This window comes from Mustela putorius, unplaced genomic scaffold (assembly GCF_011764305.1).
Source record: "Mustela putorius furo isolate JIRA1106 unplaced genomic scaffold, ASM1176430v1.1 tig00000992_pilon_pilon_pilon, whole genome shotgun sequence".
Lineage (NCBI taxonomy): Eukaryota > Metazoa > Chordata > Mammalia > Carnivora > Mustelidae > Mustela > Mustela putorius.
The window spans coordinates 526,167-550,167 of NW_025421526.1; the positions used below are offsets into that span (position 1 = coordinate 526,167).

The 24,001-nt window shown below is 37.3% G+C and overlaps 1 long non-coding RNA gene across 1 annotated transcript; it reads left to right on the top strand.

The window, feature by feature from the left end:
- The first annotated feature begins 280 nt into the window (after positions 1-280).
- On the top strand, positions 281-21,490 carry LOC101692287. Its single transcript, XR_006608505.1, has 3 exons — positions 281-438; positions 13,019-13,143; positions 21,006-21,490. It is a non-coding gene; the product is annotated as an uncharacterized LOC101692287 (long non-coding RNA).
- The last annotated feature ends 2,511 nt before the right edge of the window (positions 21,491-24,001 follow it).

Sequence of the window (24,001 nt, forward strand, 5' to 3'; positions counted from 1 at the left end):
GTTCAACTCAGAAGTCTTTCGCACTCTCCAGCTGTTTATTGCTGAAAATATAACAACTACAGCATTTGAAAATTTTATATTCCTAAGAGTTCAGATTAGAGAATGAGTAATCTGAGAGGTGGTCTGTAAATCACAGAAGAATCACTGGGCTGGGTTGTTTATAAAGAAAAGTAAATAATGGTGTCCATGACAACCAGAGTGTCTTACACGATATTCTAGAGTTCATATTAAAAGCATATTTAAATTACACTCTTTGCACCTACAAATCAAAATACCACACTCTGCTAATCAGTGATACTCTGTGCAGCAAATTACACCACCTACTTTCTGTGCAACACCACCAAAGTTGTCTCTGTGCTTTTTCAGGTGGTAAATGTAATGAGGGTAGCTGCATCTTCTTCCCTTTGGAAACCATCACAGGATCCTCAATCACATCAGGTATTAATTTATACCTTCCAATTTTCCCCCAGGTTTATTGAGATAAAATTGACAAAAATTGTGTATATTTAAGATGTACAATGTGATGGCTTGATATACACACATACGTTGTGAAATGATTACCACACTCAAGTTAATTAACATATCCACCACCTTCCATGGTTCTCATTACTTTATTTTGGCATGGTGAGAGCACTTAAGGTCTGTTCTCTTAGCAAATGTCAATATAATACAATAAAATTAACTGTGGCCACCATGCTGTAAGTTATTTTCCAGAACGTATTCATCTTGTAAATCTATTTTAATTCTTTATTAATTCTTAAAATCCCATAAAAGGATTCTTTTTAATATCATATTTTTTCTTATTGTTGAATAAAGCAAAAATCAGAAGTAATTTTTTTCAGACATAATTTTTAACATAAAGGATTAATTCTAGAATAATTTTGTATAGATAAACCTGTTTTCTATGTGTGAATTTTCTTTATTCTTAGTTGTTCTATAATCCTTAATCTATTATTTTTCCATCTGAGTTGTCAAAGTCTTGGGTACAATTTTCCCTTCTAAAAATCATGATCATTTATCTTGCTGAAGGGACCTATTCTTTGCTTCCAAGGTCCTAAATATGTTCATATCCATTCATTCAACATATCTTCATTAAATAGCTCTTTTGTGGGTATACAAAGTCTCATAGTGAAGCAATGTTTACATTCTGTAAGCCACCAAGGATACAGTGTCCTGTCCTCAAAGAATTGGAATCCAGTAGATGAATACACACATGCTTAGAAGGAACATAAGCAAATGTAGAAACTAAAGAATGCAGGTGCTTGGCGAAGGAGCAGTCTCTGGAAGCACGTTCCTGGTGTGTGTTATGGGCGCCATGGAGAGAAAATTGCAGCAGAAGTTGCTTAATACTCAACATCGAGTTCAGTCTTTCACGAATGTGCTTCCTGTAACAAAGAAGCTGGAAATGTAAACTCCATTTCTCATAAGCCTTTGTGAGTCGGGTCCCATACAATTTACCTCTGACCAATGACATCCTTGCAGGCAAGATGTGGAAGACAACTAAAATGAAGGCCTGATTATACTGCTTCTGCTGCCAAGTTCATCATGAAACAATTAGGGTTGCCAGAGATCCTAGGATCCTGCCACTAGCCCCAGGGGTGGGTTTGTTTGGGAAACAGAGCACACGGAATCAACTTGGTTAGTCTAGCTGTCTCAGTGTGGTGCTGAGCCTGCACACGTGGTGGTGACACTGGGTAGTAGCTATCCCCTGATTTTGGCAGGTCCTTCTGGCAGGGTCTGGAGCCAGTGGCCTTCACACCAAAACGACATTTGATGGTCTGTTTCAATTGTGCTGGTTTGAGTATCAACCTAGAGCCTGTTCCTTCAGCAGTAAGCCAGTTAGTACACTGTAACAAACCCCCTTTTACCCTTTTTTTTTTAAATTGACATATAACGTATTATTTGTTTCAGGGGTATGGGTCTGTGAATCATCAGTCTTACACAATTCACAGTGATATACCCTACGTATGTAGCACATAGCACATACCCTTCCCAGCGTTTCTACACAGACATGTCTCTCTAACTGATCACTGATGAAAATGTTAATACTGTAAAATCTTCTCTTTTTTAGTGGGAAAATATGATTGAGTAGAACACTCAAGACAGAATGAATAACTCAAGCAGAAGCAAAAAGTATAATATTTGTGTAAGATCCCTTTTAGAACCAAGCAGCTAGAGCTAAAATGTTAGAGCACTTTGGAGTTTTGGATAGAAGTGCAGTTTGGGGAGTACATATCAGAAGGCGGAGGAGACCCTCTTCTATAGGCCAGATGATGGGGAGTCAGGTAATTTGGGAATATCAGTCTGGAAATGGGATATGGAGTAGATGTGGGAAAATGGAGACTGAAAAGGGCCTGATTCATTAGACGAGTAAGGCAACCTGCGGCACCCAGGTGTCTCAGTCGGTTAGGGGTCTACCTTTGGCTCAGGTCATGATTCCAGGGTCCTGAAATTTTGTCCTGCATCTGGCTCCTGCTCAGGGGGGAGACCTCTCCCTTTCCCTCTGACCCTCCCTCATGCTTATGCTCTTATTCACTCTTTAAAAAAAAAAAAAAAAGAGTAAGGCCAAAGAATAAAAAGGACAGAATAATGAGAAAAATCTAATGGGACAATTCTGGGTAAGTTCTTGTGTTCATTTTAATGGTGATGTTCCAGATAAATGTGTTCTGAGCCTCCAACTTTGTTATCTGAATAATAATAATAATTAATAATTATTAATAATAATAACTATTATGCAAGCTTAAGAAATGCTTGATGCACAAGGTAGGAGAAGGACTATGGTGAAATGCCATCAAGTGAAATGCACCAGTGGATGTCAGAAACGTTCTTCATAAGCAGGAGCTCGAATTGGAGCACATTGTTGGTTTCAAGTTGAATTTATATAGAAAATTAACTAGTTGCAGGTGCATTCTTCTTATATCATAAAAATTTCTTAGAGTAAGTCACCCCTAAGTTAAGGACTTGTCTATTTACTTATGATTATTCTTTATTTTTATTTTTATTTTTTAATAAACATATAATGTATTTTTATCCCCAGGGGTACAGGTCTGTTAATCTCCAGGTTTACACACTTCACAGCACTCACCATAGCACATGCCCTCCCCAATGTCCATAACCCCACCACCCTCTCCCAATCCCCCTCCCCCCAGCAACTCTCAGTTTGTTTTGTGAGATTAAGAGTCACTTATGGTTTGTCTCCCTCCCAATCCCATCTTGTTTCATTGACTTTTCTCGTACCCCCCAACCCCCTCATGTTGCATCTCCACTTCCTCATATCATGGAGATCATATAATAATTGTCTTTCTCTGATTGACTTATTTCACTCAGCATGATACCCTCTAGTTCCATCCATGTCGTTGCAAATGGCAAGATTTCATTTCTTTTGATGGCTGCATAGTATTCCATTGTGTATATATACCACCTCTTCTTGATCCATTCATCTGTTGATGGATATCTAGGTTCTTTCCATAGTATGGCTATTATGGACATTGCTGCTATAAACATTCGGGTGTACGTGCCCCTTCGGATCACTACGTTTGTATCTTTAGGGTAAATACCCAGTAGTGCAATTGCTGGGTCATAGGGTAGCTCTATTTTCAACATTTTGAGGAACCTCCATGCTGTTTTCCAGAGTGGCTGCACCAGCTTGCATTCCCACCAACAGTGTAGGAGGGCTCCCCTTTCTCCGCATCCTCGCCAGCATCTGTCATTTCCTGACTTGTTGATTTTAGCCATTCTGACTGGTGTGAGGTGATATCTCATTGTGGTTTTGATTTGTATTTCCCTGATGCCGAGTGATATGGAGCACTTTTTCATGTGTCTGTTGGCCATCTGGATGTCTTCTTTGCAGAAATGTCTGTGCATGTCCTCTGCCCATTTCTTGATTGGATCATTTGTTCTTTGGGTGTTGAGTTTGATAAGTTCATTACAGATTTTGGATACTAGCCCTTTATCTGATATGTCGTTTGCAAATATCTTCTCCCATTCTGTCAGTTATGATTTGGTTTTGTTAATGTTTCCTTTGCTGTGCAAAAGCTTTTGATCTTGATGAAATCCCAATAGTTCATTTTTGCCCTTGTTTCCCTTGCCTTTGGAAGAAGTTGTTGTGGCTGAGGTCGAAGAGGTTGCTGCCTGTGTTCTCCTCAAAGATTTTGATGGATTCCTTTCGCACATTGAGGTCCTTCATCCATTTGAGTCTATTTTCGTGTGTGGTGTAAGGAAATGGTCCAATTTCATTTTTCTGCATGTGGCTGTCCAATTTTCCCAACACCATTTATTGAAGAGACTGTCTTTTTTCCATTGGACATTCTTTCCTGCTTTGTCAAGGATTAGTTAACCATAGAGTTGAGAGTCTATTTCTGGGCTCACTATTCTGTTCCATTGATCTGTGTGTCTGTTTTCATGCCAGTATCATGCTGTCTTGATGATGACAGCTTTGTAATAGAGCTTGAAGTCCGGAATTGTGATGCCACCAACTTTGGCTTTCTTTTTCAATATTCCTTTGGCTATTTGAGGTCTTTTCTGGTTCCATATAAATTTTAGGATTATTTGTTACATTTCTTTGAAAAAAATGGGTGGGATTTTGATAGGGATTGCATTAAATGTGTAGATTGCTTTAGGTAGCATAGGCATTTTCACAATATTTATTCTTCCAATCCAGGAGCATGGAACATTTTTCCATTTCTTTGTGTCTTCCTCAATTTCTTTCATGAGTACTTTATAGTTTCCTGAGTATAGATTCTTAGCCTTTTTGGTTAGGTTTATTCCTAGGTATCTTATAGTTTTGGGTGCATTTGTAAATGGGATTGACTCCTTAATTTCTCTTTCTTCTGTCTTGTTTTGTTGGGAAAAAAATGCAACTGATTTCTATGCATTGATTTTATATCCTGACACTTTACTGAATTCCTGTACAAGTTCTAGCAGATTTGGAGCGGAGTCTTTTAGGTTTTCCACATATAGTATCATATCATCTTCAAAGAGTGATAGTTCGACTTCTTCTTTGCCAATTTGGATGCCTTTAATTTCTTTTTGTTGTCTGATTGCTGAGGCTAGGACCTCTAGTACTATGTTGAATAGCAGTGGTGATAATGGACATCCCTACCGAGTTCCGGACCTTAGAGGAAAAGCTCTCAGTTTTTCTCCACTGAGAATGGTATTTGCAGTGGATTTTTCATAGATGGCTTTGATGATATTGAGGTATGTGCCCTCTATCCCTACACATTGAAAAGTTTTGATGAGGAAGGGATGCTGTATTTTGTCAAATGCTTTTTCAGCATCTATTGAGAGTATCATATGATTCTTGTTCTTTCTTTTATTAATGTACTGTATCACATTGATTGATTTCCGGATGTTGAACCACCCTTGCAGCCATGGAATAAATCCCACTTAAGCATGGTGAATAATCCTTTTAATGTACTGTTGGATCCTATTGTCTAATATTTTGGTGAGAATTTTTGTACCTGTGCTCATCAAGGATATTGATGTGTAATTCTCTTTTTTATGGGATCCTTGTCTGGTTTTGGGATCAAGGTGATGCTGGACTCATAGAATGAGTTTGGAAGTTTTCCTTCCATTTCTATGTTTTGGAAAAGTTTCAGGAGAATAGGAATTAATTCTTCTTTAAATGTTTGGTAGAATTCCCCTGGGAAGCCATCTGGCCCTGGGCTTTTGTTTGTTTGGAGATTTTTGATGACTGTTTCAATCTCCTTACTGGTTATGGGTCTGTTCAGGTTTTCTCTTTCTTCAGGGTTCAGTTGTGGTAGTTTATATGTCTCTAGGAATGCATCCATTTCTTCCAGATTGTCAAATTTGTTGGCGTAGAGTTGCTCATGGTATGTTATAATTGTTTGTATTTCTTTGGTGTTGGTTCTGATCTCTCCTCTTTCATTCATGATTTTATTTATTTGGGTCCTTTCTTTTTTCTTTTTGATAAGTCTGGCCAGGGGTTTATCAATCTTATTAATTCTTTCAAAGAACCAGCTCCTACTTTGTTGATTTGTTCTTTTTTTTTCTTTTTGTTTCTATTTCATTGATTTCTGCACTGATCTTTATTATTTCTCTTCTCCTGCTGGGTTGAGGCTTTCTTGTTGTTCTTTCTCCAGCTCCTTTAGGTGCAGGGTTAGGTTGTATATTTGAGACCTTTCTTGTTTCTTGAAAAAGGCCTGTACTGCTATATATTTTCCTCTCAGGACTGCTTTTGCTGTGTCCCACAGATTTGGAACTGTTATGTTTTCATTATCATTTGTTTCAATGAATTTTTTCAATTCTTCCTTAATTTCCTTGTTCACCCATTCATTCTTTAGAAGAATACTGTTTCATCTCCATGTATTTGGGTTCTTCCCAAATTTCCTCTTGTGGTTGAGTTCTAGCTTCAGAGAATTGTGGTCTGAAAATATGCAGGGAATGATCCTAATCTTTTTACCAGTTGAGACCTGATTTATGACCCAGGATGTGATCTATTCTGGAGAATGTTCCATGTGCTCTAGAGAAGAATGTGTATTCTGTTGCTCTGGGAAGAAATGTTCTGAATATATCTGTGATGTCCATCTGGTCCAGTGTGTCATTTAAGGCCTTTATTTCCCTGTTGATCTTTTGCTTGGATGATCTGTCCATTTCAGTGAGGGGAGTGTTAAAGTCCTATACTATTATTGTATTATTATTTGTGTGTTTCTTTGGTTTTGTTATTAATTGGTTTATATAGTTGGCTGCTCCCACGTTATATATATTTAAAATTATTAGATATAATATAATATATATAATTATATATATTTATAAAATATATATATTATTTATATTTATATAAATATATAAAAATTATATATTTATATTATATATAAATTATATATTTATATAATATATAAAAATATATAATAAATATTTATATATATTAAAATATAATTTTAATATATATAAAATAATTATATATATTATATATATAACAATTATATATATGTTATATATATGTTATATATATAATTATTATATATATAATATAATATATATAATTATTTTATATAATTAAAATTATTATTAGGGGCATATATATTTAAAATTATTAGATCTTCTTGTTGAACAGACCCTTTGAGTATGATATAGTGCCCTTCCTCATCTCTTATTATAGTCTTTCACTTAAAATCTAATTTATCTGATGGAAGGATTGCACCCCCCCCAGCTTTCTTTTGATGTCCATTAGTATGGTAAATTGTTTTCCACTCCCTCACTTTAAATCTGGAGGTGTCTTCGAGTCTAAAATGAATTTCTTGTAGGCAACATATTGATGGGTGTTGGTTTTTTTTATCCATTCTGATACCCTGTGTCTTTTTATTGGGGCATTTAGCCCATTAACATTCAGGGTAACTATTGAGAGATATGAATTTAATACCATTGTATTGTCTGTAAGGTGACTGTTAATGTATATTGTCTCTGCTCCTTTCAGATCTACTACTTTTAGGCTCTTTCTTTGCTTAGAGGACCCCTTTCAATATTTCCTGTAGAGCTGGTTTAGTGTTTGAAAATTCTTTCAGTTTTTGTTTGTCCTGGAAGCTTTTTATCTCTTTATTTTCAATGATAGCCTAGCTGGATAGTATTCTTGGCTGCATGTTTTTTTCATTTAGTGCTCTAAATATATCATGCCAGTTCTTTCTGCCCTGCCAGGTCTCTGTGGATAAGTTTGCTGACAATCTAACATCTTTACCATTGTATGTTACAGACTTCTTTTCTCGGGCTGCTTTCAGGATTTTCTCTTTGTCCCTAAGACTTGTAAATGTTACTATTAGGTGACGGGATGTGGACCTATTCTTATTGATTTTGAGGGGTGTTCTCTGCACCTCCTGGATTTTGATGCTTGTTCCCTTTGCCATATTAGGGAAATTCTATCCAATAATTCTCTCCAATATACCTTCTGCTCCCCTCTCTCTTTCTTCTTCTTCTGGAATCCCAATTATTCCAATGTTGTTTCGTCTTATGCTGTCACTTATCTCTTGAATTCTCCCCTCGTGGTCCAGTGTTTGTTTGTCCCTCTTTTGCTCAACTTCTTTATTCTCTGTCATTTTGTCTTCTATATCACTAATTCTTTCTTCTGCCTCATTTATCCTAGCAATAAGAAACTCCATTTTTAATTTAACCTCATTAATAGCTTTTTTTATTTCAACTTGGTTAGATTTTAGCTCTTTTATTTCTCCAGAAAAGGGGTTTTATATCTCCAGAGAGGGTTTGTCTAATATCTTCCATGCCTTTATCGAGCCCAGCTAGAACCTTAAGAATCGTCATTCTGAACTCTAGGTGTGACATATTACCAATGTCTGTATTGATTAGGTCCCTAGCCTTCAGTACTGACTCTTGTTCTTTTTTTTTTTTTTTGTGGTGAGTTTTTCTGCCTTGTCATTTTTTCCAGATAAGAGTATATGAAGGAGCAAATAAAATACTAAAAGGGTGGCAAAGACCCTAGGAAAATGTGCTTTAACCAAACCAGAAGAGACCCCACATCGTGGAGGGGAGAAAGGGGATAAAAAGAAATTCAGAAAAAAAAAATAAAAAAAGAAAACAAATAAAGAAAAAATATATAAAAGAAAAAATATATACATATGCATTAGACTGGTGACTAGAACAGGGTCACCCACTTAATTTGGGGAGTATTTTGGTCTCTTAGAAGAAACTACCTCCCAAATCTTTAAAGAATGAAAAACTTATATAAGAGTAAACACAATGAAGGGATGGGATATGCCTATAAAGATGAAAAAAAATATTTTTTATAATTTCTAAAAAAGGAGTTGATAAAGTTAGTTGGTTGGGAGAATAAAGAAAAAGAAAGTGGAGCGAATTTGCTCAGGCTGGAGAATAGAACAAGATTTAGATTTAGGGTATGTTTTGATCTATTAGAAGAAGTTGTACGCCAAATTTTTTAGAAGAAAAAAACCCTATGTGTAAACAAAAAAAAAGTTAGATACAATGAAGGATAAAATGTGACTATAAGAATGAAGGTTCAAAAATGATTATTATTATTTTTTATGAAAGGTATTATTAATATAAACTAGTTAAAAAATGTTAAACGAGGAAAGGGTAAAATTAAATTAAGCAGAAAGAAAATAAAATTAAAAAAATAATTAACTGCAAGACTAAAGAATCATGGGGAGAAAGCCATGAGTTCCCTGCTTTGCTTTCTCCTCCTCTGGAATTCCGCTGCTCTCCTTGGTAAATGAACTTGGTTTTGGCTGGATTTTTTGTTGATCTTCTGGGGGCGGGGCCTGTTGTAATGATTCTCAAGTGCCTTTGCCCCAGGCAGAATTGCACCGCCCTTAGCAGGGGCCGGATTAAGCAATCTGCTCCGGTTTGCTTTCAGGAACTTTTGTCCCCTGAATGCTTTCCGCAGAGTTCCAGAGAACAGGAATGAAGATTGCGGCCTCCCAGTCTCTGGCCCGGAGGAGCCGAGAGCTCGGGGCCCCACTCCTCAGTGCGCCCTCAGAGAATAGTGCCCAATTACTCCCATCTCCCTGGCCTCTGGCCATGCTCTGAGCTCACCTAGGCTGCGACCGGTTTAAGGTAACCCTGAGCTGAGAGCTCAGTCCTCGGCTCTGTCTCTGTAGCCGGCTTCCCTGGTCTAATACCTGCGAGCTCTGCGACACTCAGACGCCCCCGATCCTTCTGTGACCCTGTGGGACCTGGGGTCATGCTGACCGTGCTTGGGCTTCACCCCGGTTTAGTCCCTGGAGCAATGTCCCTCCATGGAGCAGACTTAAAAGTCCTGATTTTGTGCTCCGTTGCTCCGCCGCTTGCAGGGAGCTGCCCCCCCCCCCCCACGGTCTATCTTCCAGTCGCTTTGGATTCACTTCTCCACCAGTCCTACCTTTCAGAAAGTGGTCAATTTTCTGTTTCTAGAATTGCTATTCTTCTTCTCTTCCATCTCCTGTTGGACTTGTAGGTGTTCGGAATGGTCTGATAAACTCTCTAGCTGATTTCCTGTGACCTGATGTCGTCTCAGCTGCTACTTCTCCGCCATCTTGCCTCCTCTCCTACTTATGACTATTCTTAAAGGCCACTGGACTTAATCCAGGTCCTGCTTTACTTTTTTTTGTGTGTAATTTTAGACTAACCCCCTGAATTCTCTGTCTGAATTTCTCCGTATGCAAGGTGGGGATTCTAATACCTGCCTTAATGGTTTGAAGTGCTTATTTTAATAATCATTTTGTTTTGAAGAAACATCTTATTCAGTATTCTCTTCCAGACTGAATTGAATTGAGCTCTCATCACATTTTATGATACATGGAAAATAACATGGAAAATAACATATATTGCAATAAGATAGTCTTACCATAATTTTTAAAAAATCCTTAATTGCAGTAGAGTAAGACAATGGGAGTGAAATATTTATTCTAGAAAATACTATTGCAGGGGACAGTACTCCAACAATAATAATATATCAGGTATTAATTCATTTGATCCTCAAGAAACCTATGAGGAAGATATTAAGTGATAAAATAGGAATACTTGTTGAATGTTTAAAACAAATGCCGCCAATAGTCTTTCTGTTCAAATTCAGCCTGAATTTAGTGCCTGAATGCTAATTACCCTATGCGTGTTTACTACTTTTCTTTTTACCTTTAATTCTTACTAAAAATTCTATTAAAGTTACACCACTGGCTTAGTTTCTGTGTAACTAAAAAAAGCACCCACATTTTGGTGTGGTAGCTGAAAACTATTATTTGTATAACTCAAAAAATTTCCAGTTTAAACTTTCTCTGGTTGTGCTGTCCCAGTTTCATTCTTTTTCTTATTTTCCTGATAGAACTTCCACCTTCTTGCTCTCTGTGTAACATTTCTTTTAAGTATGTGTTTGATAAAGTGTATAAGATGATTTTTTTTCTAATTTTCTCTTAGCGGACGATATAATCAAGCTATATTTGTTAGAATTACTAACTTTTATTTCCCAACTTGTCTGTGTTTTCTGCGATCCAGGCATCTTTTTTTGTCTTTTATTCTTTCCCTTTTGTACATCCTTTTTGCTCCCATTTATTTTTGTATTTGATTTTCACATGTTTTAACCATTATGTTCCAAGAACTGGTTTAATTTGAATGAGACTTACTGTGGTTTGTAGTGCCGTGGGAGGATTCATCTGTTTTTAAATTTTTGTGACCACATTCTATTCACATAGTGCCTCTATCTCATTCTTCTCCTCTGTTTTATGGACTCCAGATACCCATTACTGACCCTTCACTGTGACTCTTATATCTTTACACATTCCTCTTATCTTCCATTCTTTTATCTCTTTGTACTTCAGATTGGATGTTTTTTCTTAATCACCTTCCAATTCACTGCTTCTCCCTTTAGAACTGTGTCATCTTTTAGAAAACCTAAGTATTTTGATTATTTTCACTTTTGAATTATAAAATTATTTGATTAGTTTACATAGTTTTGGCTAAAATCCACAGTATTGTCATTTAATATCTGTGCATATTAATCTCTGTTGTTTGAAAATTATTTTCTCCAAATTCAAATATCTGGATCTCTGGTGGGTCTATTTCTATTAGCTGAATTTTCTTTTCATTTCATTTTCAGTTAATTCTTGTCCTTTTTTCCCCATGCTTCCTCCTGTCTATTGAGTGTCATACTCTATATATGAAAAATGTTAGATGTAACATTATGTTTCTGGATTACATTATCTTTCTCTAGAGAGGATTTTTCTTTTCCTTCTGGTAGGTAAATTGTAGCTGATGCAGCTAATCCAATTAGACTTTTAGCTGATTCAGAGTTGGTCTTGAATCTGTGTAAGGACCAGTTCATTTCTCACATTTACTCCTGGAGTATATCCCTTTGGGAATACAAACTAAATACTCTGTGTCTGTAATGAGATTCCTCTGTCTTTGGTTGACCCTGGGATCTGATTTTTGTCTTTAGAATTATGAAATTGCCAAAAAGAAAAAAAAAAGCTCTTCTTCCTAGCCTCTGAGCTGTACTTTCTGTTTTCCTCTTCCTTCTCAGACTCTGCAACGAACTAACAAATGACTCTGTGGGACACTTCGTCTTCCTCACCCTGACGTCAGATCTGCTGCCCATTAATCCTCTCAGCCACTACGTGCTTCTTGGGTGGAGGGAGAAGCAGGATATTATAGGCATGGTTTCCTTGCTACCCTGAAAGGAAAACCCTTTTAGTTTTATATTTACCTAAGCTTTTAAATTCTACTATATAGGAATTTGGATGTAAGTGGTGGTTTGCTATGAAATGTAATCTCTTGAGCAATTTGGGATGCTAGGTCACAATTCTTTCTGCTCGGTTCTTTTTTTTATTTTTAAGATTTTATTTATTTATTTGACAGACAGAGATCACAAGCAGGCAGAGCAGCAGGCAGAGAGAGAGGGGCAGGGAGCCTGATGCGGGGCTCGACCCCAGGTACCCTGAGATCACGACCCAAGCCAAAGGCAGAGGCCCAACCCATTGTCTGCTCTGGATTCTTATGACCACATGTGGAAGAGATCTGTGCATAAGCACTTCTATTGTTCCAATTAACTATCAGAGCTTAGCCTAGAGTTCAGGTCATTAGGCACATCCTCAGAGACTCATTAGTGTTTAAATTCCAGTTGTGTCCTTTCTGATTTCTCTCTCTTGCTCACTTATCCAAATCTTACCATTTCGGAACAAGGAACACCTCTTATCTCCTCACTCTTCCTATTATATACATTATGGCTGACACATCTATGTTCTATGTTTATACATTCATTATACATTATACATTCTTGTTATTTAAGGTCAGGTTTTTGAAATTATTAACAATATGTAAACAACACCATTCTCTCTCAAACATCTGTTCTTTCTTTCTTTTCCAACTGAGCCACCCAGACATCCCAAACATCTGTTCCAGAACTTATAAAATTACAGTATGCTATAATGTTATAGAAGTCAACTTTGGGGGAACAGTGATCCACTGCTTGTGAGACACTGTACTTCCCCAATCCATATATTATTTTTCCCTTGAAAGAACAATATTAAACTTGTTACTAAATTGTTTTTGTTTTGTCTTTTGGTAGTCTTGGTGATGAGATCGGACCTGAAGTCAGCTGCTGAAGATTCTGAAGATGGTTCCTAGGAGCAGGTGAAGATATCCACAGAGCCTCTTTGTTTACAGCCTCTTCAGCACTCTCCAGAATCTCTGGTAAGCTATTCACAGATTAAACTCTGCTTATTTTGCATTTTGAGCTCTTCAAGTTTGTTTTTTCTAATATGTCTGGATGGGAAATTGTAGTGTGAGACTCCAGAATTTTCACAGGATGAAGCTGGGGTGTGAGAAAACCAGAGTTTCATGGTGAGATTTAGTGGGCCACAACATTTGGGTTTGTAGCCAGCCTCATCTATAAGGTAAATGCCTTTGGGAGGTCCTGCAGGTTCTGAGGAACTGCACACAGTTCCTCAGACAGCCAGAACCAGTAAGTCTGGTTGAATCTAGAAGGATTATTTTAAGGGAAAGTAACACCTATGCTTCAGTCAAAAGAAAGCAAGATGGCAGCTGTTGGGGAATCACAAAGCCTTGAGGTAAGTCCACAGCATAATTGAGACTAGGGGACTTAGGGAAATAAATTAAGAAATTCGGACTTTTTTGACCAATGTCCCATCAAAACCTAAGTAGGCACAAGTCCAACTATAAAAAGCCATTAGGGTATCTGTCACTATAAAGAAATCTCTTGAAAGGCATAACAGATCTACTGTTAGTGGGAATCTTAGAAGCTAAAGCTGAAAAACTGGTGGGCACTGGTTTAGCACTGACATACTGACAGAGGGCTGGCCGCCTAACTCTGTGACTGCCGTGGTAGGACACATTGATTATGGGTATAGGTTAGATTGATCCTAAGTATTCCCCCAAACTCAAAACTTTCAGTGCAACAAGATATGCTGTAAAGTACCACAAATGTCCAGCTCAGAAGCACATCTCCCTTAGGTGTTCATTGAGCTCTGAGACACAAGGCTTACCTGAAGAAAGAGGGTCCTCAAATTTCAAAGAATTGAATGGAACATTCAATTCAATGTTCCACCTTCCAGCACACCTGCTTATTTTATGTCTGAGAACTATAATCCTGGAAGCTATAGATATCTACAAAAGTGGAAAAATCTTGCTAAGACCACCTAGAATTATAATGGTAATTATAGGGAATATTCCAATTAGACACGATCATTGACTTAGGAAGAGCTCTTTAAGGTAAGGGTTTCCAAATCAAACAAACAGAATGGGATACTTATTTTAATTGGCAGGCAGAGACTGCAAAAAGCTTCAAGATTCCAAAATAGCTTCATTGCAAGTCTCATTGTGAAGGGTTAATGAGAAGGACACAACAGGTACCTAAAGGAAAAAATTGTGAGACTGACATGTCTCCTATTACACACCTCTATCCTTCTTTGCCTCAGTCCTTACAGTCTACTAATCTGAATTGTCTTTCCACTTGCAAGAGGCTAGAGACTATACACGAAAGTCTGCCAAGTCAGTGGCTTTATAGTTGCGCCCAGATCTGTCTTCGAAGGAGGGCCCCTGTGAGTCCCTTGCATGCCTGATGCCACTCTGAGGGAAACTGCCAGTTATTTCTTTAAATACCCAAGGATAAACTGAAATTAATAGAAAAATTTGCCAAATTTTGGTAGGTGTATTTTGTATGTTAAATTCCACTTGCTCCAGAGTCTGAAGATGGGATCCTGGGAAAGCTGGATCCAGCAAAGAGTGAGAATTCCTACTAGAATCAGCTCTCCCAGCTCTCTGTCTGTAGTGTCCAATTCAGAGATGAAGGTAAAACTTCACATTGTCTCTTCCTTTCCAAATCTGTACCCATTGGTTGTCAGTCCTTTCTCTCCCAGAGACAGCTATTGCCTTATTGATTGCCTTATTTTGTGTCCTGAGAACGTGGTTCGGTAGCCATCAGGTTGGGAGCCCCAGAAGATCATCAGGCAGGAATGTCCATTGCATCCCATTTGCTGCTGGATATGGCTGGGCAGAAGTGTGGCTGGCACTGCAGTAGCAGTGGGGTTCCGCAAACTATTGCTAGGTCTTGGAGGAATCATCTCAGTCTCTCCCTCTCTCTCTTTTTTTTCTTTCCTCCACCCCCTCCACCAGTCTTTCTTTTAACTATCTTTAGGAACAGTTTTGGATGTTGTAAAGGTAATATCTTTTGTATGCCTTTGATGCCTCTCCCAAGGCAACCTTGAGGTTGTTTGGTACTGCCAGAAATATTTGGCATTTGTCCCTGCTAAAACCTGACAAGATATTGAAATATTTTTCTAAAGTAGCTCTATGGCCAAAAGTTGACCAAATTGGAAGTTGGTATTCAGAGTCTGATAGGAATTCTTAAAATACCTTCTCCCTTAGGTTAAATAAATTCAGGGTGGGAGGGGGCAGTGAACATTCCAAAGACAACGGTCTAAATCAAAGAAAATGTAGTTGGATGGATGGATTTGCCCCTTGCTGTCATTCAGGTCATGATCCAGGTCTTTGAGGACTTAAAAACAACTGTCCTTGTCTTAGAACTTGAGTCTTTACAAGAATAGAAATGCAGCTCTGGAAGCAACTCAAAACCCACTATCTTTTTTACTGATTCTAAAACCCCCTATATTTATCTTGAAAGACTTGTAGTTATTGTAAAAATTCTGGCTTTGTGAAAAGAGAAAATTCTTCTTGGAGGAACTTCTATACTTTTCCTGTGCCTTTGAGATGTAAATGTTCTACCTGGTCTTCTCTAGGAACTTTTTTTTTTTTTTAAGATTTTATTTGTCATAGAGAGAGGGAGTACAAACAGGGGAAGTAGCAGGCAGAGGGAGAAGCAGGCTCTCCACTGAGCTAGGAGCCTGATGTGGGCCTTGAACCCAGGTCCCTGAGCTGAAAGCTGACGCTCAACAGCCTGAGTCACCTAGGCGTTCCTTCTCTAAGAACTTTTATCTGGGCCATCTCTTTGAAATGCAGACTTCAGGGACGTAATTCTTACTGGAAGGGGAAAAAAGGGTGAAAGAATATTTGGAAACTAGGTGTGAATTTTAAGTCTTATCCACAAGTATTACCTCGAGACATCTGAAGAGGTAACTGTAACTTAATCCATCTGCTAGAAAAACAACTTAAATCCAGTAGTTATTCTTCTATAACCCAGTGAGTTTTGCATCATCATGCCTGTCTCATGGCTAAAATTTTAACAGAAGGTAAAGATCTCTGTTTACCTCTATCTCTGTGTTGATGAATATTTATGTGTGAATGTTGTAAATGTGTGTTTTTTTCTACCAACAGATGGTATTGCCCAAATCAATCTGTAAAGAGCTCTATTTAATTGGCTTAAAGAAATTGAAGCATTTATATAATCAGCTATATATTCAGAAATATAGAAATTGACCTAAATGCTTTTCAAGTTCACATGATCTAGGATAATATTCAATAACTAGCTTAAGGTTGTTGGTTTTACTAGAATAGGCATTTATTCAGTTATCAGCAATGCATATAATACTTTTATTCTATGTTTACTAAAAGTCAAAAAGGCTCATGTCTTCTCTCACAGAATTTGTGCGCAACAGAGAAAACTCATAATAACTCGAAACTTTTATGAATAATCTAGACATAATTCTTAAGAATAAGAAAATTAAGGGGCGCCTGGGGGCTCGGGGGTTAAAGCCTCTGCTTTCGGCTCAGGTCATGATCCCAGGGTCCTGGGATCAAGTCCCGCATCAGGCTCTCTGCTCAGCAGGGAGCCTGCTTCCTCCTCTCTCTCTGCCTGCCTCTCTGCCTACTTGTGATCTCTCTCTGTCAAATAAATAAATAAAATCTTAAAAAAAAAATAAGAAAATTAAATAGACATTGATAAAAACCTTACAAATGTATTCTTCCAACAATAAAAAAGTCAATTTAAATGTAAATGCTTTAAATCTTTGTTTTTCCTACTCCCACATGAAGGCAGTGCACATAAAATCCCTTATTGAAGTCTGGGTGATTGGAGGGGCCAGATTCGAAGAAATCTTCAGTTCAGTAGAGGGCTAAGTGTGTGGTATTCCAAAATAAATAGTTGAGCTAGAGTCACAATGATTATGTCAGGGATTCATTCTGTCCTTACATTGTTTCTCAAGTGCCTGAAGTGTTTTGTGAATCTATATGATTTCCTTAACAGCCCTGTGAAGTTAAGATAATTACAGGTGAAAATAAGTCTTTGGGAAGGACGAGTAACTTGCTTAACTCACCAGTTAGTGGTAGTTCTGAGATCTGAGTTCAGGTTTGTCTGACTCCAAAGTTCAATGTTATGCATGCCTTTTTGGTTCATTGGACTCTATTTTATTCCTATCAAAATAACAGTGGTAGTATGGAGCATTACCTGGGAACAACAATTCAATTTATAAAATTATGATGTTCAAATGAAATTTTATCTTGCATTTGATAAAATGATTTGTGGGCTGTTGCAATGCTTTCTTTCTGTGTGTGTGTGCGTGTGTGTGTGTGTGTGTGTATTTCATGTTCTGGATTGGAAATTTTGGAAGGCAGGCTTTTCTTTTTTTTTTTTTTCTTAAGTATTTGTTACTATTTTTATCATGGTAAAACCTAAGCAAATTCTTGGTTCCTATTCAGTTCTTATTCAGACAAAAGAGAAAAGTTTACAAAATACTGTTTCTCATAATTTTACCTGTACCAACTCTGGAAGTTACCATGGGCCGTCAGTTGAAATAAGGGTGTTATATTTTTTTTCCTTTCATATCTGTAGACCAGGGCAGTGAGATTTACCTCTGAACAGTGATCAAGGAGACTTCCACTTACCGTTTCTTCAGAAGGCAAATTTATTTTGTGGTAAAGGGGTATAGTATAGGAACACAGAATCAAAATATAACTTCAGGAACTACATATGAATAAATGCCAGAGTGGGGGAGAGAATGCTGGAATCAGACCTAGGAACAACAACAGTAATAGTAAAAACAACAGTGATTCATGGAGCAATAACTGTTTGTGAACACTATACTAATACTGCCTCACACAATCCTTACAACTCACTATACCTTTTATGCAGAGGACGGAATGGTTTTGGAGAGGGTAGGTCCATCATCCAGCATTGCACAGGTAGTGATGGACAGAATCAGGGTTATGTCATAGGTCTACCTTACTTCAAAATGATCTATTTATTACTAGGTTTATATTGCCTCTCAAATGCCCTCTGGTCTAATGCTATTTTTGTATTTTTTAAAAACAGCTTTCTTGTTTTTAAAATGTAAATAATGTCCTCACAAAGGGTTGTATGCAAACTGACAGGCTCAGAATAGTCATAAACTATATCACTCCTTTCTAGTCATACCCTAGACTTCCCATTGTCAGTTATTGCTAAGACTACTGTCAGTTTTAACAGTCAAATATACTTACTAATAATGTACATTTTAGGTAATCCCAGCATAAAATCTCTACATCTTAATTTATCAGTAGACAGAAAAGGAATGAAAATTCAGTACTTGATATGATCTAATTCCATCCAGGTCTCTGTGCTCCTACATCCTCTGGGTAATAATCTGACCTTCCCCTTGAACTTTGGTTTTGTTTGGTCATCATTTTTAGGTTTCTGACATTTTCTGACATTTTCCTTTCTCCATCACCCTTATTTGGTTCATATCTCCTCTCCTTCACCCGTCTCCCTAGGTAACAAAGCAAACAAAGGAAAACTTTTTGTTTTCAAAAAATTTAAAAATGTAGATAAAAGTTGAAGAAAAAATATTGTCTTTTCAGATGCTTATGAAACTAGGAAAAAAAGCAAAAACCTTTCTCACTTCCATGCTTACATCTCTACACCAGCTGTTGCCTCTCGAGGAGCTCCGAGTACGCTGCTGACCCAGACAGCAACTCACCTTTGATCTTGAGCATCTATTACGTATCTCTTTGTTTTCCTTGTATTTTTCTTTATGTGAACCCATATACCCTGTCAGGATAAAATCATTTCACATGTTCAAAGTAAACAAAACTGCTCATCTTGGTCAAATATCCCTCAGAAGTTTCTTCCAGGGAAACTCCAAACCAGATAAAAATTTTATGCGATTTTTCAAATCATGATCTCCGTATCTTTTCATATGATTTACTTTTCTTTTTTTTTTTTTTTTTTTTTTTTTTTTTTTTTTTTAAAGATTTTATTTATTTATTTGACAGACAGAGAACACAAGTAGACAGAGGCAGTCAGATAGAGAGGAAGGGAAGCAGGCTCCCTGCTGAGCAGAGAGCCCGATGCGGGACTCGATCCCAGGAACCTGAGATCATGACCTGAGCCGAAGGCAGCGGCTTAACCCACTGAGCCACCCAGGCGCCCCAAAGATTTTATTTATTTATTTGACAGAGAGATATTACATGTAGGCAGAGAGGCAGGCAGAGAGAAAGAGGAGGTGATTTACTTTTCATAGTAGCTAAAGTTTTGCTTGAAAAATGTCTAGTGTCGGGGCACCTGAGTGGCTCAGTGGGTTAAGCCTCTGCCTTCGGCTCAGGTCATGATCTCAGGGTCCTGGGATCGAGTCCCGCATCGGGCTCTCTGCTCAGCGGGAGCCTGCTTCCTCCTCTCTCTCTGCCTGCCTCTCTGTCTACTGTGATCTCTGTCTGTCAAATAAATAAACACATCTTAAAAAGAAAGAAAGAAAGAAAGAAAAATATCTAGTGTAACTCCAGAAATCCTTGTTATATTTAAAGAGATAGAGAGAAAGAAAAGATACCAGTGAAATTTTTTAAATAAAGGACCAGTTCTGGACTAAATCAATCGTCAAAAGTTCTCATTAGATTTAGTTTGTAAAGCACGGTTGTTGGGGTTGGGTATGTGGCCAGGGCATCTGCAGTCATCATAAAAAGCTTCTGTAACCTCTGCTCAAGTTACAGCAATATTTTCTTCATGAAAGCTGTGTCTTTGACCCTTGTACACTATTAGAAAACTTTAGCTATTTCAAACCAAACTTGGCAAAAAGAAGTCAGGAAAACACCAAGGTAATTGTTGTTTTTTTATAGTAGGATAGTGGCCCACATAAAAATTTTCTTCAGTATAAAAATAATAAAAACTGAAGCTACATATCTGTCAGACTCATGTCAGGAACTTGAAAAATCAGTTGTGATTAATCTACGATTTCATCACGCAACGTATTTTCAGCCCCAGAAAGCATAAGTGTACCTTACTTATAACTCCAGCTAGTAAAGGAAAGCTTCCCCCAAGAACTCCCAAAATTAGATTATGAAACGAATATCCTGTCTATAGTCAGATCACATCTTACTCTCGTCTGAGACTGGCAAGTAACCCTCTGATTATGCTTGTAGATCCCACTTGCAGCATAAACTTCTGGGTTGCCCTGATGACCAGAGGCCACATCCGGGCGCCAGAGTGGGCCAACAGTCGAGTGAGCACCTACAATGTTGTCAGGCTCTGTGGTTTATAACCATTTCTAGTTTGTCTTCCACAATTAATATTGTTTCTCTAGTATGTAGGCAAGAAAATTAAAATCTGAGAAGGTTCAGTAGTTTGCCAAAGTACATAGCTATGGAATGGAAATCCTTGGATTGAAATACAAATCTCATCTCCTAGTCTAGGGCATTTCTACTACAGTTTGTTAGGTACAGAAGTGATTGACAGAATTAAGGAATCCCTAGGGGGCGGGACAGGTGGAAATGGCCGTATTTCATGCTCCAGATGCAGCCTTCGTTTTTGGTGAATTAATACAGGACAGTCATTTCTTTTTCTTTCTTTCTTTTATTTCCTTTCTTCCTTGCTTCTTTCAGAGAAAGAGATGGGGGAGGGGCCCAGGGAGCGGGAGGGAGACAGAGAATCTTAGGCAGGCTTCATGCTCAACATAGAGCCCAGGGCAGGGCTTGATCTCACGACCTGAGCCAAAGTCGAGAGTCAGACACTTAACCCGCTGAGCCTCCCAGGGGCCCCAGGACAGTCATTTCTTTATAATTATAAACTCAAATATTACTACCCAGTTTCTGGTTTGTGTGTCTGAAAGGTCAACATGTTTGAGGAAAAAGTAGTTTATTCAATTTAAATATGTTCCAATATATTGAATTTATAGTACCTGTAGGGATACCAGCTTACCTGTTTTCATCCAGTGGGAAGGAAACTCTGCAAGGAAGCCGTGACCGGAGCACGCGGTGCAGGACCCCTGACTGTGCTTTCCGTGTAAGCACAGAAATCCTACAGCGGCCTTCCTAAAAAGTGTCCTTTGAGTATCAGAGTCAGTCGCTGTAAAAAGACAAACTGGATCACTTTTCAAAGCTGCCAGCTGGAATCTTAACTGGAAATTCTGCAGAAATACCTGTTAATGTTTCCAGTGTTCATGACCTTAAAAAAATAAAAAATAAAAAAAATTGCTGGATCATTCATTCTTAAAAAATTATTATTATAACTGTATTGTTTTAGTGATGTGAAGGTTCATTTCCTATTTCTTGTGATTTATGGTTCTACGTCTTTAGGAATGGTAGCCATTCTCCACAGGCAAACTGTATAATGAAAGGAAAGGAGTAAAAGACAGTCATCCCATATCCCATGGAGTTGCTTTTATCTGTGAAGAATTCCCTTTTTCTTTGTCATTACCTTACTCACCCGCTTCTATATGTTGTGTGATCGATGGACATTTTCCCACTTACACTGGCATTATACAAGGCAAATACCTAGATTACAGTGACTGATTTTATAAAAGACAATGCAAAGCACACATATGTAAAGTCATGTGGATACAAATTATCAAAAATTTACAGTCTAGAGATCTGGTTCTTAAAGTTGTAAATAAGAGATTTTGGGATATTTATCTTTGACTGCTTTTATAATATACTTTGAAAAAATTTATTTTAATTGGATTTATTCTGACTGTAATAGAAATGTGAACTAGAGTTGTATTTTCCTGAATTACCAACAAGTAGAGCACAGAATCTACACAGTTCTATAAATTACCTTTAAACCCTGGTTTAAACATAAATAGATAATTTTAACTTTCACTCTGTTAAAGCATGTATATAGACTAGATGTTTTTAACTTTATTTTAATATATTTTAATTAATTAATTTAATATATTTTAAAATATTATATTTTAATATAGCATATAGAATTCTATATAATATCATATTTAAAATGTCAGTCTTTTCAATCTTATAGAAGAACAATTTTACCCAATTTAAAATAAAATTAGACCCATTATACTAAAAAATTAAGTTTTCCAATTTAAATACTTTTTCCTCTTCATTCACCACAGCAAATACATATCTAGTCATCAACTTTCACACTGACTCACAACATGATTTTCTTAACAAGTTCACTGGGAGGTCATTGATGTTTTGCTTTCCAAGTATGTCAGACTCACTGGGTATTGTGTATTATAACGGAAGTTTAATGGGGAGTGATGAAGACTTTGCATAAAACTACAGGCAGTTTTACATGGCAGAAAACATACATTATATTAAATAAAGTGACTTGAAGTTTTCCACATTTTATTCTGTACATTAAATGTGAAATATCATTTCAAATATCATGTTCAAATATCATTAAAACATTCCCTTAAAAGTAGAAAATCTAGAATGTGCATATGAATGAAATGCACAAAGTGAAAATCATCTGTGAATGACTTTTTTTTTTCTTTTTTTTTTTTTTTTTTTTTTTTTTTTTTTTTTTTTTAATTTTTTTATTTTTATAAACATATATTTTTATCCCCAGGGGTACAGGTCTGTGAATCACCAGGTTTACACACTTCACAGCACTCACCAAATCACATACCCTCCCCAATGTCCATAATCCCACCCCCTTCTCCCAAACCCCCTCCCCCCGGCAACCCTCAGTTTGTTTTGTGAGATTAAGAGTCACTTATGGTTTGTCTCCCTCCCAATCCCATCTTGTTTCATTTATTCTTCTACCCACTTAAGCCTCCATGTTGCATCACCACTTCCTCATATCAGGGAGATCATATGATAGTTGTCTTTCTCTGCTTGACTTATTTCGCTAAGCATGATACGCTCTAGTTCCATCCATGTTGTTGCAAATGGCAAGATTTCATTTCTTTTGATGGCTGCATAGTATTCCATTGTGTATATATACCACATCTTCTTGATCCATTCATCTGTTGATGGACATCTAGGTTCTTTCCATAGTTTGGCTATTGTGGACATTGCTGCTATAAACATTGTGAATGACTTTTGACTGAGAGACTGTCCCAGTCCCAGAGTGTCTGTGTGGTTTGTAGAACACAACACTTCACTAACATCTTCCTGTGCAGTCCTTGAAATTTACTGTGAAAAGGTAAATTTACCTTGAAAAATATAAAACTTCTGGTTTGAGCATTTCCTGGGTCACAGGCTCATGACAGTGCTGGCCCCAGACACAGGGACTATCTTATGCACAATGGACAGATTTCTAGACCACCCACAGCCTGTAGACCATAATGATGAACGTCTGTGTGCCTGAGCAGTGGAACAGACAACATCTTGGGGCACTTACAGCTTTTGCCATCTGTGAATCACATTTGCGGGCAGTATGAACACTATGTAACATGGTAGTTTTAGCTACAAAAGGCAAAAAAAAAAAAAAAAAAAAAAGTCTTAAAAAATAGGAGCGACCTGAAGGTACTTTCTGCTTCATAGGGTTGGTCATTTTCAGGTTCCTACTTCTTCATCTTTTATTTCCTCATGTCAATATTCCAGAAACAGAAAATAGTTGCCTGTTTACAGAATGTATAATAGATTTTCTAGGTTATTTGATGAAAGTGCACTTTTAGTTCTATCACTCTACAGAGACCAAATGAGCTTTGTTCTTACCTTTGAAAGACAAAAAAGTAAAAGTAAGCATATTGACATCAAAGAACAAAATAATTTGTATTTAAATCATTGAAATGAGAAAAAACATTTTTTGTATTCTCTTAAAATTCTATTTTTTGTGGTAAAATCTACTGTCACCAAACTTCTAACTGTACAATACATACTGTGGATCACAGTTAGAATGGACTCTAGGCCTCATTCATCTTGCTTTGGTGAAAATATGCTGTTGATTAGTGACTTCCCGATTCCTTTCCCCCAGCCGCTTGCA